The sequence below is a fragment of the Macaca nemestrina genome, chromosome 6 (genome assembly GCF_043159975.1).
Source record: "Macaca nemestrina isolate mMacNem1 chromosome 6, mMacNem.hap1, whole genome shotgun sequence".
In the NCBI taxonomy this organism is placed as follows: Eukaryota; Metazoa; Chordata; class Mammalia; order Primates; family Cercopithecidae; genus Macaca; species Macaca nemestrina.
This window is the reverse complement of record NC_092130.1, coordinates 160,958,089-160,974,574: the sequence shown is the minus strand read 5'-3', so window position 1 is coordinate 160,974,574 and position 16,486 is coordinate 160,958,089. Positions and strand designations below refer to the sequence as shown.

The 16,486-nt window shown below is 32.7% G+C and overlaps 1 protein-coding gene across 10 annotated transcripts in view; it reads right to left on the bottom strand.

The window, feature by feature from the left end:
- The window catches only part of LOC105467940 (cadherin 18), a 1,130,742-nt gene that overhangs the window by 460,163 nt on the left and 654,093 nt on the right, over positions 1-16,486 (bottom strand). Inside the window, exon 3 of one of the 10 annotated variants that reach the window (XM_011717775.3) lies at positions 6,408-6,498. The exons of the other annotated variants lie outside the window; for them this stretch is intronic. The gene's annotated coding sequence lies outside the window, so the exon portion shown is untranslated. The remainder of the gene's footprint in view (positions 1-6,407; positions 6,499-16,486) is intronic. 10 annotated transcript variants of the gene reach the window in all.

Sequence of the window (16,486 nt, the reverse complement as noted above, 5' to 3'; positions counted from 1 at the left end):
TCCATATATAATTAGAATGATACAACACAGCCTCTTAACATTGAGGCTTTAAGTTTTAATAATTCTGTTATTCTCAGTAATGCTGAAAGTTGCTTATGTTCTTTCTGTCACACAATTGATTCCAATGTATTTTAAAATGTGTTTTTCTTAGTCATTTGTTGCCTTGTTAGTTTTTTAAATATCCCCTTAGATATAAAAAGTGCAACAGGCTGTTTTTGTTTTAGCTTCATTTTTCAGCAAGAAATGTTTTGAAAGTTAGAGCATTTTTTAAAAATAATTAATTATAAATGATGTTTCTCTGTCTAAAAATTAGGACAAAATGTTGAGGAAAACCATGGGAATGTTCAAACAGGAAGTCCTTTAACCTGAACTACTCTGAATTTTATGTTTCTAAACACTGTATACCATGAATTTAAAATTTTTAAAGCAATACAACAATGATTAAAAATAATGTGCTGTACACTTTTGCAAAAAGAGCTGTCAAATAGGTATTCTAAGGCTTTCATAATAATTAATAGATACTACAAATATGCCAAAATTTTGCTTCTTGGATATCATGTTTTTCTTTAAAGAAAAAAATTAAAACTTGAAGCTCTGGTATAATATAAATTTTACATTTTGAGTAAAATGTTGAGATTCTGAGTATATTTATTTAAGTTTTAAATAAAATAGCCCTAAACTTATCTTGAGAACACTCTCCTCTTAAAATCTTCTCAAATATATGTCCAATTCATTTACTTATTTTATGTGAATAAAAATTTCATGTTTCAAGATTTAAAAATAAAATATAGAAACTGACAAATAAGTTAAAAAATAGGTTAGAAATGAATACAGATGTAATAATATTATATAGATAAAGATACGGTAATTATTGTGATTTGCAGTTTCAAAGAATACTTCTTAGAGTAATAATACCACCGTAATTATAAGCATGGCCATATATACTCTTTTCAAGTATTTATGTACACTTATGTTACTATCAATTAAAGGTTAGAGCAATTTTTTGAAAACCAACGTTATAAATTAGATGACCAATTTTACTAGTTTAAAAGTTTATAGACATTTAGAACATTATTATATCCTTCATGCTTACATTGTTGAGGGACAGAAATTTAAGAAACTGAGGTGGGAGGGGTCTTTTGTAACTATATAATTATGGTTACAGAAAAGGGCCAGTTCTGGACACCTGTCACTCGTTCATTTGGTTAGGCAATGATTCTTTCATTCTGTATACTAGCCTCTCTTGAGCACCTGCAATGTAATATGGACTGGCATTCTCAATAAGCAATTAACAAGGAGGTGTTATGGTAGGGTAGTGAAGGTGTGATTTACATATGGGCCTGATGTGTGTGAGGCACAATGGCTGAACAGGATTAAACTGAATGCCAATATTGAAGAAACTCTAAGAAATATCTGTAGAAAATAAACAGACACTACAATGGAATTTTTCAATTACTTTTGACTGCAGACAGGTTTTATACAGCAAACGAATGCACACAAACATATAACCACACATGCACACATATAGACTGACCTGCATACACAGAAACACACAATGTACAATTTCAAAGAAAGTATAACCCTCACTATGGGCAGTACACATTTCCTATTCTATTGCATTTTATATATATATATATATATATATATATATATATATATATTTTTTTTTTTTTTCAAAGAGGGCTTGAGAGAAATGAGACATCCTCTTAGAAATACTACATCCTTGAAGAACAAAAACTTCCAGCAGTTATATATACATATATATAGTTATATTTATATATGTATATATTTCTATATGCATATATAATATAAATATGTAATATATAAAAATATAATATATATTTATTATATATTTTATTTAATACATATATAAATATGTAATATATATTTATTATATATTATGTATATAAATATATAAAAATTATATTATAAATATAAATTATATATAAATATGTAATATATATTTAAACAATGGACACATAGACTTTTTTTTGGGAGTTAGTGTTTAAAAATAACTGAATTTAGAGATTTAGAGGTTGTATACTGTGAAGCAGTGGAGTCATTGAAATGTAATGACCATATTTCATGGAAACTTATGAAACCTTCCAAGATCATGGAAAAAGAAAAAGAAATTTTAGGGATGAGGGACTCAATGATGCTGGGTTATGGAAAACTTACTCTATTGTCATGGTTAACTTTTGCTCATATCCTTTAGACTTCAGACTTCCTGACTGAAAAAACAAGTTTATTTATTTTAATTTTTTAATTATTATTATGACATTCGATATTCTAGATTGAGCATTTAGCAATGGTAACTTTCAGCAGTTAAACACCTTCTCATAAAATGCACTCCATATCCCAATAAGGTACATACATTTACAATCTCATCTTATAGCTAGAATAATTAAGCAAATATTATTAAAATACATCACATATGACATCAGAAATTTCATGAATATGACTTGTTATTATTCTTATTCATATTTTCTAGTCACCATATTCAATGTTATGACTAACTTTGACTTTCTACTTCATGCTTTCTCCTGAAATAATTATCAGGACATAAAATATATATCTCGGTATTTTTAGATGACGTTGACCAAAATACGTAGAAAAAATAAACATGCTTGCCTATTACATGCCTTTTGAAGTTATAAAGGTACTCTATATACAGACATATTCTCACTTAAAATATCACTAGTAGTTCAGTAGTTACAAAATATAAATTTAATTCTTAATGTACTTAAATACATTTGGAGTATTTCTTTAATTATAATTTAAACTTTAAAGTAAGCTTATAAACAAAGAAATGCTCCAAATGTATTTAATATAAATTCAATTTTTAATGTACTTAAATACATTTGGACCATTTTTTTGTTTAATCCTAATTTAAACTTCTAAGAAGTTTATAAACAAAGAGATGCTCCAAATGTATTTAATTACATTAAAAATTGAATTTACACACTAAGAAAGGTAATTGACATTTAGAGGATATAACTAATACTTTCAGATATAATAGGTTATTTAACTGTCCTTTCATAATTGAAAAATCTTTTTTTTTTTTTATTTTACCAATGAGGATCAAAACACTTTGTCAGTAAATTTTATTTGAAATGAATTCTTCAACAACAGTTTAATAATCATGCTTTTCCTTTTTCTTTCATACTTTAAATCTAGCAGTAGTCTATGGCAAATATATTTTTTCAAGGTTAGTGGTATAATTTTAAAAGTGATTCTTGTCTTTGTGAAATTCAATAAAAAACATTCATTTCTTAATGTTACAAGCAACTAATAAAGGCAGTCTAGATCTTTATTATATACTTACTTAATTTCTAAAAATGTCTATGTTTTGAAATTATAATCCTGGTTTATTTAGCTTTAAAGTTGATTTTACCACTGCATCACTGATTAAAAAGTGTCTAATTTTTTATTGTACTTAAGTAGACTGAAAGTGCAGACACTTTTTGATACAATTTTCTGTCTTAATTATATTTGTAACTCTGTGTTCACTAATTATGAATTAAAGCATACTGCTGGAAAATATTTTGTCTTTTAAAGTGTAATTAGACAAGATATTTTATTTCCATTCTTGAGACAGAACGAAATTTATATAATGTAAAGCAAAGCTTTCATCTTATGGTATGGAATGATGTATACTGGTGATCATTTCAATTTGTTAAATTGAGGACTCAATAACAGTTCATAATACCATAAAATTTGCATCAGTTTTTGGACTGAAAAGACTCACCAACTTAAAGGAGACTTTACTCAATTTAAATGCCTTATATTTTTATGAAGTAATAAATAAGAATCAATAGTCTTCTGAAATTTGGGAATTCTTTCTTCTTTTATGTGACTTAAGCAAAAACATATAGTTCCTATTTTAACAAGTTTTTAGTGATTGTGCAAGAAATGCTGAATGTTTTCAACATTTGCATCTTCATAGATCAACCTGGCACTTTTTTCTTACTTACGTATATAGAGACTAGTACTTTTCTTTTAACTTGATTTTTATGCCTGAAAAAAGAAAGCCTCATGACAGAGGCTTAGCATATTTAACTTTTTGAAGATAAAATCTACTATTCATATGATTAGTGAGTAATATTAAAGATAAAGTAAATATTTATAGTATTTATAGTAATAATAATATATATTTTCCACCAAGTCAACAGGTTCTAAATATTGTAAAAATATAGTTTACATATGACTCTATCTCCTCTGCAATCTTCCTAGTTTAAAGTGGAAGCTTCTCGTTCTAAGCCATTGCACTGTTCTCTTAACTGATCTTCAATTTTCAGATATTGCCTCCAGCCTGTTCTCCATATATTTGATACACTGATATTCTCCATATCAATGTGTATCAAAGAGACCTACACTTAGGAAGAAAATTCAAATTTACTATTTGGCTTATGTAGCTCTGGATAAGTCATTTCCTGCATAAATCATCATTTGTGTCTTATTCATGCAATTTTTTTTTTGGTACCTACCACTGACCAAGAAGACCTTTGTTGAAATTTTCACTTACTGGCCTATGCGGATCTAAAGAATATTTTTTCCTAGTTCCTTCTCAGTTTTCATGGTTCCTGTCAATGGCATCTCCTCAGAGAAGGGTCCTCTAACCACTCTGATTAAGATGGGGCCCTTCCTCTAGTATTTTTTCTCCAAGTACTAGTTTATTTTCTTCATAGCACTTAACACCACCACCAACAATAGCAACAAAATGTCTCCAATTATTTTGTATTGTTTGCTTATTTTTCCCCAAGCAGAATTCAAGATACAGAATGGTACAATATTTTCCTTGTTTAGTTCTATATTTTCAATGCCTAATAAAAGTTCCAATCTATTATTTAAAAAATAGTATCCCCATTGTAAAGGGAGAGGGTGAAAGAAAGGTTTAGAGAGAGTAAAGTCTTTAAACTAAATGTTTGTGTTTCTCCACTATTCTATGCTGAAACCTAATCCCCAATATGATAGCATTTGGAGGTGGGATCTCTGGGAGGTGATTAGGCATGAGGATGGAGTCCTCATGAATAGGATTAGTGCTTTTATAAAGGGACTCCAGAAAGCTTCCTTGTTCCTTGCACCATGTCAGGAAAGAGTGAGAAGTCTATAATCCAGGAAGAGGGTGTTCACTAGACACGGAATCTGCGGACATCATGACCTTAAACTCCTCAGACTGTAAAACTGTGAGAAACGAATTTCTGTAGTTTGTAAGACACTCACTTCATGATATTCTGTCATAACAGCACAAATGGAGTAAGATAACTAATTTGTTAAAGCGCATATAGCAAGTGTTTGGTTGAGACAGGACTGAATACAAGTAGTCCAACTTTACTGCCAATGATGTGAACATGTACTCCTACTGTTTGCTAATTATGTTTTAAGAACTTCCTTGGGCCAGGTGCAATGGCTCACATCCATAATCCCAGAACTTTGGGAGCCCAAGATGGGCAGATCACTTGAGCCTAGCAGTTTGAGAACAACCTAGGCAACATAGTGAGATCCCATCTCTACAAAAAAGAGGAAAAATAAAAGTTAACTGGGCATAGTGGTACGTACCTGTGGTCTCAGCTACTTGGAAGGCTGAGGCAGGAGGATCACTTAAAACCAGGAGATGAAGGCTGCAATGTGCCGTGATTGTGTCACTGCACACCATCCTGGGTGACAGAGCAAAACCCTGTCTCTCAAAAAAAAAAAAAAAAAAAAAAAATTCCTCATCTACCCTGCCTAACTCCTAAGGGATAAAAAATAGTGATTCATTGAGAGACATGTTTGCCTAAGATCATAAATGAAGCTAGTTGAGAAACTGAGACAAAAGTGAATGTTCCATCTTCTCAATCATGTTCATTTCCTTGCACACACCTGTCTCCCTTCAAGTTGACCTTCTGGAGCTTCATATGAGCCTAGACATGGTAGATATGCTTAGGTCCAGGTCACAAAGAAGACATAATTAGGAAAGCAGATTTCAAGTGCAAAATAAGACATAAAGAGCAGTTAAATAATGGTTCAGCGTCAAGAAGTATATTAAACCAGGGATCAAGAATACGAAGTAGATCCCTGACAGGGGAAGATGTCCCATTCCCAATCAGTACTGAAATATCAGGAGAATACAGACACCCTTTTGGAAGAAGAATTTTAGTGAAGCTATATTCCCTGCATGGGGGAACATACGATTTTCCGTCAATGGATTATCATTCTTTCCTGGAATATGTTAAATTACTATCAAACTGCTTAAAGCTTGGCCCTTGCCAATAAGTACAATTTACTTCAGCCGCTGAATTGTTGACAGCTGAATGAAGAATGCTACCATTTAGAAGCGTCTCTTTGACTCTCAAATCATATACAAATAAAATGTCCTTTTGCTTTGTAGCAGGGGAGCTGTATTTCTATAAAATATTCAAACTTACCAAGGAAAGTATGTCCATTGTACAAATCCCTGGAGGGTAACTTTGATCCTTGACTTCTGGTTTTCAATCTGCCATTTTTACTCATGTTTCCCTGAAACAAGTAAACCCACAGGTTGAGTCCTTCCAAATGAATTCCACAAGCTGAGAGATGTCACCCTTCTTATATACTTTTGACCTGTCTCCTTTAAGGCTTTCTGGAGACAGATTAAAGAACGAGGCTTTGGTTTGACATCAGTTCAAAAGATGGAGCAAAGTGTGAGCAGAAAATAGAGGTCAAGGTAGAAGTTTGAGGCAAACCTCAGATACAGAGCTCCTGTCAAGAAATGCCCCGACTCTCAGCAGCAGTCGGGGAAGCAGCTGGTCTGGATTTCTTGTCACTGTTAGGGCTTAATTACTGGGACATAGCAAACCCAGGCCTTGGAGATGGGACTGGGTGACCCATGTCGGGGACAGAGGCTGTCTTCTGATATACTCTCTGCCAGGTGACCCTCATGCCTCACGACAGCATGATGCCTCTTCGAGCTTAGTTCTATCTAGCTGCAAGTTACTTGTAAAGAGACGGTTTTAGAAACAGTAATCATAATATAATAATTTCCAAAGTGTGTTTACATCATATCATCCCATATTCATCCTCCTGACAAGACTGTGAGGTACCCAGAGGGAAAACGATTGTAATCATGTTTTGTTGTTGTTGTTGTTGGGGCAGGGGGTTGGTAAGAAACGTAAGAATCAGAGAAGTTAAAAGATTTGACGAGCATATACAGTTGCTGTATGGTGAAGTTAGAATTCAGATGTGGTCTCTTGAATCTAAATGCCATTTTTATTCCACTACACCATATCAATCTAAGTAATTCAGTTCTCAAAGTGAATTGGGAGGAAACATGAAGCTAAATGTAATATTTCAAGGAGATATAGAACGAATCCAAACATATGAATCCCGAGATAGAGCTCTGATTGTAAATAACCAATCTTGTCAAGATATGAAAGCCATTGCAAGCTCTAGACTGAGATGTGATTTAAATGTCATATTTGAATAACAGTCCTCTGATCCATCATCCGCCATAAATTTTAAGATCTCATTTAGAGAAAATAAAAACAAACAAGTTAACCTTTTTTCATACCAACATATAAAAACTGTACAATATCCTATGAGTCTTTTAGAGAGAATTGGGACCTAAGTATTCCACTCAATGAATAATTTAAAAAACACTCGAACACCTGACCCTTTAGAGTATTATAACGTTCTACTTGTAATTAACTCTTAATATGAAAAAGCTAGCAAAATAAGTATCTAAAACTCCCCTTAAAGAAAAATACCCAATGCTGTGTTATTTGAGGAGATCTTATTATTTGATAATTGATAACAAATAAATTCTATAAGCAATGAAATGAAAAAGCAGTTTTTTTTCTAATAGCTATTTTGTGTTACCAAAAGCCAGTAGTTACGTGTATTCATTCTGACTTCAAATACACCAAATACCAGGAAAATAAAAACCAGGTTAACTAAGTCGACCAATAATACAAAACAAAATGTTATTCACTTTTAATTTAAAGAGTTAGGTGAATTGAAGAGGTCAGGACGAAAGTACCTACTTGACATCGTCCCCTTTTCCTCTTCCAATATATTTCTTCTAATCTCCAGATGATTGCTTGTTTCCCACTACTCCTCCGGTTTAGTAATGGAATTTCCGCTAAAACATTTGCTATCAATTTTGTTTTGTTTTTATCTGAAGTTTAACTGTCTTATATAATTTAATATTATTACATTTTACCAGAAATAGGAAACAGCTAAAATCTACCTATTCCACTTAATTTAGCATTGAGGGGAACAAAAAAGCCATGTACTTAATTGGCAAAACATAAAAGTCAGAAAACCCTAAGTCTCTAAAGTGTATATGTAATTTATTAAATGTACTAGATTCACCATTCCTAATACTAAGTTTTTGATTTGAGTGGGGAATGTTTACTGTGACTAGCCAAGAAGACAGAGATATAAATCTTCAACTCCCTTCAATATTGCACATGTCTGGAGAAATGCATTGTACTTTATGATAGTAGTTTCTGTTTTTGTAGTTCTTTCTGTCCTCTGACTGTTGTGCTCAATATCATTGTTGAAAATGAGCTACCTGTCTTATTAATATCAGCATATTAAGCTGGTATGTTTATTGATATGGAAACACACATGCTATGTCCATTGACTCAATATGTATTACACATGCCCAGATGAGATGGTACAGATTCATTTTTTTTGGTTCCTCCCTCTAACTTTAACTAACTACTCAGAATGATACAATGTCTATTTCGGAGTCCGTAAAAGGACTCCGAAAGCTGGAAAGACAAAGAGTACCAGGCTGGAGATTTCAAGATTCAAGGAATGGTATTGCAGTGGCTTGTCTGGGTTTTCTGTTCGTTTACCATTAACTGAATTGGGCACTAGAGAGGCCTACAACCTCAAATCATCAGCACCAAAATAAAAACAGCCTGCCTCTCTTTCCAAATGACAAAGAATGGCGTGGCCCAATAGACACTAAGCGTGGATGTCCCTATCTCCGCTCCACATTCAGGGTGGTGGTAGGGCTGATTATCCCACAGTGGTAAAGCCTGGTGTCTCCGAGCCCTCCATCTAGAGGTATATGGATATCCAGGCCCAATGTCTGCCAGTCCTCTACCAGTGAAAGAGACTGAGCAAGCCCAGCAGCTTTTTCCCACATGCTCCCTTCCACCTCCAGGATGTAGCTCAGGAAACCACTGAGGAAACCTAGAGGCAACACAAGCAGGGGTCAAGCTGGGGATGCAGCAGTGCTAGGAAAATGAAGCAGACAGGCAAACAGTGCAAGGGAGCTGAAAACTACATTGAAATTCTAACACACAAAAGAGGGCTAGAACCTACACACTGAGCCAAAGAAGGGCAACCGAATGCTGAAATCAATGACTTAATTAAGATTAAAAGTCTGCTAATATAATATCTAGAAGTCCAGGATTTAATCCAAAACCTCTCATCATACCAGGGACAGAGACATTCACAATCTGATGAGAAAGACAATCAACTAGCATCAATGCTGAGATGAATCAGATTTTAGTATTATTTGACAAAGATCTTAAAACAGCCATAATGAAAATGTTTCACCAATCCATTATAAATTCTCAGAAATAAAAGAAGAGATAGAAAATCTCAGAAAAATAACAGTTTTTGGAAAAGAAACAAATGGAAATTACAGAACTGAAAAACACAGTAACAACTATGACAAACCATGCTGGATATCCTGAGTAGTGAAGTGGAAATGATATTGGACAGAATCAGTGAAATTTATAAGCAGTCAAAAAATTTGGTCAACACAGAAAAAAAAAAAAAAGACTAAAAAACTAACAGACTCAAAAATCATCTTGATTTTTGGGGACAACACAAAAAGATCTAATATTCATGTCACTGGAGTTAAAAAAAAAAAGGAGAAATAATACGAAACTGTAAAATGACTCAAAGAAATAATTTGCTGCACATCCACCAAATATGTAATACACCAAGAAAGGGAAAGAAGCTCACACAGGATAAAACCAAAAGATACCCACACCAAGACAAATTAGAGTTTAAAAAGTACAAGGTAAGAACATGGAAAGAAGTCATAAAAGCAAAGAGAAAAAGGGTGTCTTATCTAAAAAGAATACTCATTTGAATGACAGCAGATACCTAATCTAAAGCCACTGAGGCCTGAAGGAAGTAGCATAATACATTTCAGGTGATTAAATAAAAGAACTGTCAACAGTGAATTCAATATTCAATGAAAACATCCTTCCAGAAGCAAGGGGAAATAAAAACATTCCCAGAGCAAGTAAACTAAGATAATTTGTTCTCAGTAGATCTACCATTAAATCATAGCTAAAGGAAGCTCTCTAAACAAAAAGAATATGTTAATAGAGGAAAGGAAAAACAATGAGATGCATAAAAACAGAGATCTATGCAATAGACTGTGTTACTCCTTACGAGTTTTTTAGATCCTATTTTGTTGCTTAATCAAAATGAACACCATCTGATGTGATGCTAAATGAATCCAAAGGAAATATTTGAGAAGATTATACTTTAAATATGGGGAGGATAAAGAAACTTAACCAAGATGGAATATATCACCTGAATATCTAACCTGCTCCCAAGCCTAGATGGCTTTAAGAAAATTACCAAACACTTAAAGAAAAGTTAACACAAATTTTATGCAATCTTTCAGGAAATAGAAGGGGAGGGAACACTTCTCAACATATTTTATAAGGCCAGTGTTGCCTTGATACCAAAACCAGAAAAGGATAGTACAAAGCAAGAAAATAGCAAAGTGATCTGTCTCATAAACTTAAGAGCAAAAATTCTTAACAAAATATTACACAATTAAATCAGCAATGTATAAAAATTACATCGGCCAAGTGGGCTTTATTCAAGATACGCAGGCTGGTTAAATATTCAAAAATGAAACCATGTAATCCACAATATCAACAGAATATAGAAAAAAATTATTTACAATCATATCAGTGATACAGAAAAAGCATTCAACAAAATCCCAAAACATTTATTATATAAACTTGCAGGAATTTAGAATTAGAAGATACTTCCTGTACTACATAAAGCATATACACAAAAACCCTACAGCTCACATTGTATTTAATAAGTTAAGACTAAGTTCCTCTTTTATCCTAAGATCAGGAAAATTGCAACGATGTTTTCTCTTACAAGTTTTATTCAACATAACACTAGACAGTCTAGCTAGGGAAATAAGGTAAGAAAAAAAATTAAAAGCATACACACTGGAAATGATCTAGTATAAGGTTCACACCTCATATGAAAATTAACCCATAAAAAATCAAAGGCTCAAATGTAATTATAAAATCATACTTTTATAGGAAAAAAGACATTGAATAAAATCTTCAGGATATACATAGGCATGATCCATAATAGAAAAAAATAACAAACTTGACTCTTTTGAAAATACAGGTCGAGAGTGGTGGCTCACACCTGTAATCTGAGAACTTTGGGAGGCTGAGTCAGGCGGATTGCCTGAGCTCAGGAGTTCACAATCAGCCTAGGCAATATGGTGAAACTCTGTCTCTACTAAAATACAAAAGAAAAAAAAAAAAATAGCCAGGTGTGGCCGCGTGCGCCTGTAGTCCCAGCCACTCGGGAGGCTGAGGCAGAAGAATTGCTTGAACCCGGGAGGTGGAGGTTTCAGTGAGCTGAGATGGCGCCACTGCACTCTAGCCTGGGCGACAGAGCAAGAGTCCATCTCAAAAAAAAAAAAAAAAAAGATACAAACTATTGCTTCTTTTCAACACACTCTGTTAGCAGGCTAAAGAGACAAATTACAGACAGTGAGAAAATATTTGCAAACCACACATCAAACAAAAGGCTTTTATGTAGAATATATAAAAAAAACCTCTCAAATCTCACAGTAAACAAATAAACAAACACATCCAATTAGAAAATGGGCAAAAAAAATAAACAGACCTTTTCACTGAAGGCAATATACAGTGAATATCTAAGCATTGAAGATGTTCAGTATCATTAGCTATCGAGGAAGTATAAATTAAGTCCATAATGCAATATCACTAAACACCATTCAGAATAGTTAATGTAAAAATATGTTGATGAAGACATAGAAAAACTGGATCATTCATGCATTATACATTCATACAAATGTAAAACAAGACATCCACTCCTTAATGTCAGAATTTTTAAAACTTAAAAATAGACATCGCACAAATCAGCAATTTTACTCAGGAGGATTTATCCCTGAAAGATGAACATTTTTGTTATTGTAGAAATCTGTACACAAATGTTTATAATAAGTCAAAAGTTAAATCAAATGTCCTTCAATGGGTGAATGGTTAAACAAACTGAAGTATCTATGTGAGGGAATACTACTCAACAATAACAAGAAATGACATGTTGATACATGCAACAACTTGGACAAACCTCATGGAAACTATATAACTATATAACATTTTTAAAATAAAATAATCATAGAGATGAAATACATAGGAGTGGATGCCCTCTGTAAGGGTTTATGTTTAGTGTAGTACTAGGGAGACTTGTGCTAGGCCAGTTCTGCATCTTGATTGTCATAGTTACATATAGCTACATGAGTGATAAAGTTGCATAGAACTATATATACATGCACACTCACACACACACAGATAAGTGCACAAATAACTTTAGAAATCTGAATAAGCTTCGTAGATTGTATAAATATGAATTTCATGGTATACTATATTTATGCAAGATGTTATTGGGGGAGAAAGAATGGAGAGTACATAGTATCTCTCTGTACTTTTGTCCAACTTTCTGTGGATATTTAATTATTTTAAAATAAAAGGGTGAAGAAAACATATTACATGTGCCCAGAGTTTGCTCAAGAACTCAAGCCAGTTAAACAAAGCTAGTGTATTAGGGAAAATGTAATTATACTGAAGTGGCCAAGACTGCTTTTTTTTCACAATGCCTAACTCTAAACAATAGATCAATCTAAGCATACATTTTCAAACATGATTGAAAGCTTCACCTGCTTTGTAATCATAAGAGAGTTACATGTAATGAAAAAAGTAAGCACAGCTACATGTGTGGAATCAAATATTACATTAGCCATAGCCATCACACTATATTTTCTCAGGATGTTTCTTCTCTGGGCACAGAAAAATAACGTTAAGTCTATTCTCAACATCTCCCAAAAGACCCCAAAATGGGTTTTCCTTGATCTGGTACTTAGATCTCGGTAGTGTAGTCAAAATAAAGAAAACAAGTTTTGAGATATGTGTATTCTTTTTCCTTTCAAGGCTTTATAACAGAAACCCATCTAGGTATAGGACAGATTAGGGTTCACTGTCACATCCCTGCCTCTGGACATAATATTTCATGTAGAGGCAGAAACAAATAATATTTCTCTCGTATTTTAAAAAGCTTAACAATATGTGAAGCAGACCTACCCCCTCACAGTTCAGTCTTGTCCATTTCGAAACCAAATACAAGTTTTGGATTGGAACAATATGCTCCCAAATTTCTAAAAGGAATGTAAGCAGCCAACTTGGTATTATCAACTTCTGAGAATTTCAGTCTGGAAATAGAATATTCAAACAAGTACACCTTTCTTTTCATAATTGAACTTTTCTTTTAATTTTTCTGGAAAGTACAAAAATATTATTAAAAATTTTTGCTACACAATAATTCATTTACTTGTCTGAATAGACAAAATATGATGGCAATGTATTTGGCGAGTTTTGGTCTACCACCTGCCTCGAGTTACAGAAGAAAATGAATCTCTGGTTTATAACATTTTAAATTTTGACCTACCATTTGATCCAGGAATCTCACTACTGGGAATCCACCCAGAGGAAAAGAAGTCATTATGTGAAAAAGACACTTGCATGCATGTGTTTAAAGCAGCACAATTCACAATTTGAAAAATATGGAACCAGTCCAAATGTCCATCAATAGAGTGAATAAAGAAAATATTTTACATATATATAAAATTATAAAATTATAAAATTATATATATAACATATATATATCAGGCCAGTACATTATGTGTCTTTCTTCCTAATACTCTTCATTCATTATTACCACATTAAATCTCTTTGGTTTATTTCACAGAATAAATAAACATATTAATATCCTTACAAATAAAACTATTTTGCTGAAGTAACTTGTGAAATTATATTTCTTTGCACTTTAAGCTGTCACCATTTTTACAACACATAGAACTGGCCACTATATAACACAGCTAGTAATTCTATAGCTCAAAACCTTCAATACATATTCAAGCCTCATATAATATATTTACTGATATGGGCGGCATTTAGTGGAAATATTTGGGAGAAATGAGGATTTGTCACACTAGTAAAATGTAATTATACAGTTGTTCAATTGCTTGATATACATATATATATCAAATAGATACATATATAACTCACATTGGATTACTATTAAATATCACATTGAATAAATATGAGATATATACCTCTATTTGTATATAGCCAATGTGATATATACCTACATATCACAGTGGAATAACTGGAATACTACTGGAATATCACATTGGAATAAATGTGATACACACGCACACACACACGATGGAATACTACTCAATCATAAAAAGGAATGAAATAATGGCATTTGCAGCAACCTGGATGGATTTAGAAACAATTATTTTAAGTGAAATAACTCAGGAATGGGAAACCAAACATCGTTATGTTCTCACTTATAAATGGGAGCTAAGCTATGAGGACACAGAGGCATAATATAATGGACTTTAGGTATTCAGGGGAAAAAGTAGGAGTGAGTTGAGAGATAAAAAATTGTGCATTAGGTAAGTGTACACTGCTCAGGTGATGGGTGCACCAAAATCTCAGAAATCACCACTAAAGAACTTATCCATGTAACCAAACGCCACCTGTTCCCCAAAAACCTATTGAAATTTCTTAAATTAAAATAAAGAAAATATTTTAAAAAGGAACCATTAAGATATTTCTATCTTATGATATGTGAAAAACATTACTAAAATTGAGAAAATAGATTGCAACCAAATTTTGTCTTCTTACTGATTATCTCTAACTACTATCTGGAATTAAAGTTACCAAATAAAAGTTGATATCAAGAAATACTTGAAAGCATTTAATTATACAATAAAGAACCTAACCACAAATAGCTATTGAAAATAACAAACATTTGACATTTAATATTATGTTACATTGCATATAAATATTAATGGATAGAAATGAAATATTAATTTTAATATGAAACTTAAAAGTGTTTTTCAAAAGTTGGACAGCCCACAGCATTTATTTTAAAACCCATACTTCTCTGCTAAAATCTTATCAACAGGAACCACACAAAATAAACAGGATACTTCTCCCTCACTTAGATTAGGTTATTCATTGCTCTGGTTCAGTGGCAGTGATTGGCTATTTTAAGAATGAATCAGTTTATCTCATGCTCTCATGGACCAAATATATTTGATTAGATCTGGGATAAGCAGGCTTCAACTTCAGTGTCAGCTCCATTCATTTGGCTGTGGCAGACATGAGTACAGATTTGGGAAGAAATCCAAGTCTCAATGGAAAAGAATAGAAATGTCTTTCAATTGTTTGACACCCAGAGAGTCATAGTGCCTCAGCTAAGTATTTTTCTCTTTGGGTGAGGCACTTAAATTCCCTACAGATAAATGAGAATCAAAGCTTATATATCTGTGGCATACTAAAACTTCATTTTACAAGTATATTTACAGTAGAAATCATATAACTAGAACAAGCAGAACATCCCTTAAAGGATGGTTATCTCACAAGCTTCAGTATTTGTATTTTCTCTAGTGTTTATTTTCTTTCTCTAACAAATATGTAGATGAGTAATTGACAGTATCTATCTGAAACAGGCCACTTTTAGCATTATCCTCAGGAGTTTAGAAAGTATTGGGCATCAGTCTATCCAATTTGGAACGTGTGTATGTCTTCCCAAAGAAACCTAAACAGAGTCAAGTGGGAATCTGATGTCATAAGACTGACTTAATTATGATAGCTTATTTCAGAGTATAGAACTCTGGGATTAATACATATGTCTTTCTGGGAGTATTAAACTGATTACATTTTAGGAAAATCTGGAAGCTTTACCTAAGAGTACACATTTGCATTATAGGATACTCAGGGTTTTCCAACTATGTAGGTGGGAAGGAGGAAAGGTGCCAGCTGTTTGTTATCATTATTCTATTTTGCTTTTGTCTTCTCCCCACTTAGGGGTATCCAGATGGTTATAAATATTTAGGAATCTGAAGGCATTTCAAAAATATCAAATCTGTTACATTTTAAATACAAAATTAGCAAGTCACTAATTCTCAACTCACTTATCCCTTACTTGAACATTTAGAGAAATAGAAGCCAAAAAGATTAAGTACTGTATTTGAAAGGATTCTTCCTTATTTTTCTATATAATTATCCTAATTATACGCTTCCAATTTATTTTATTTTATTTTTTTTTTAAGACGGAGTCTCACTCTGTCACCCAGGCTAGAGTGCAGTGGCGCCATCTCAGCTCACTGCAACCTCCGCCTCCCAGGTTC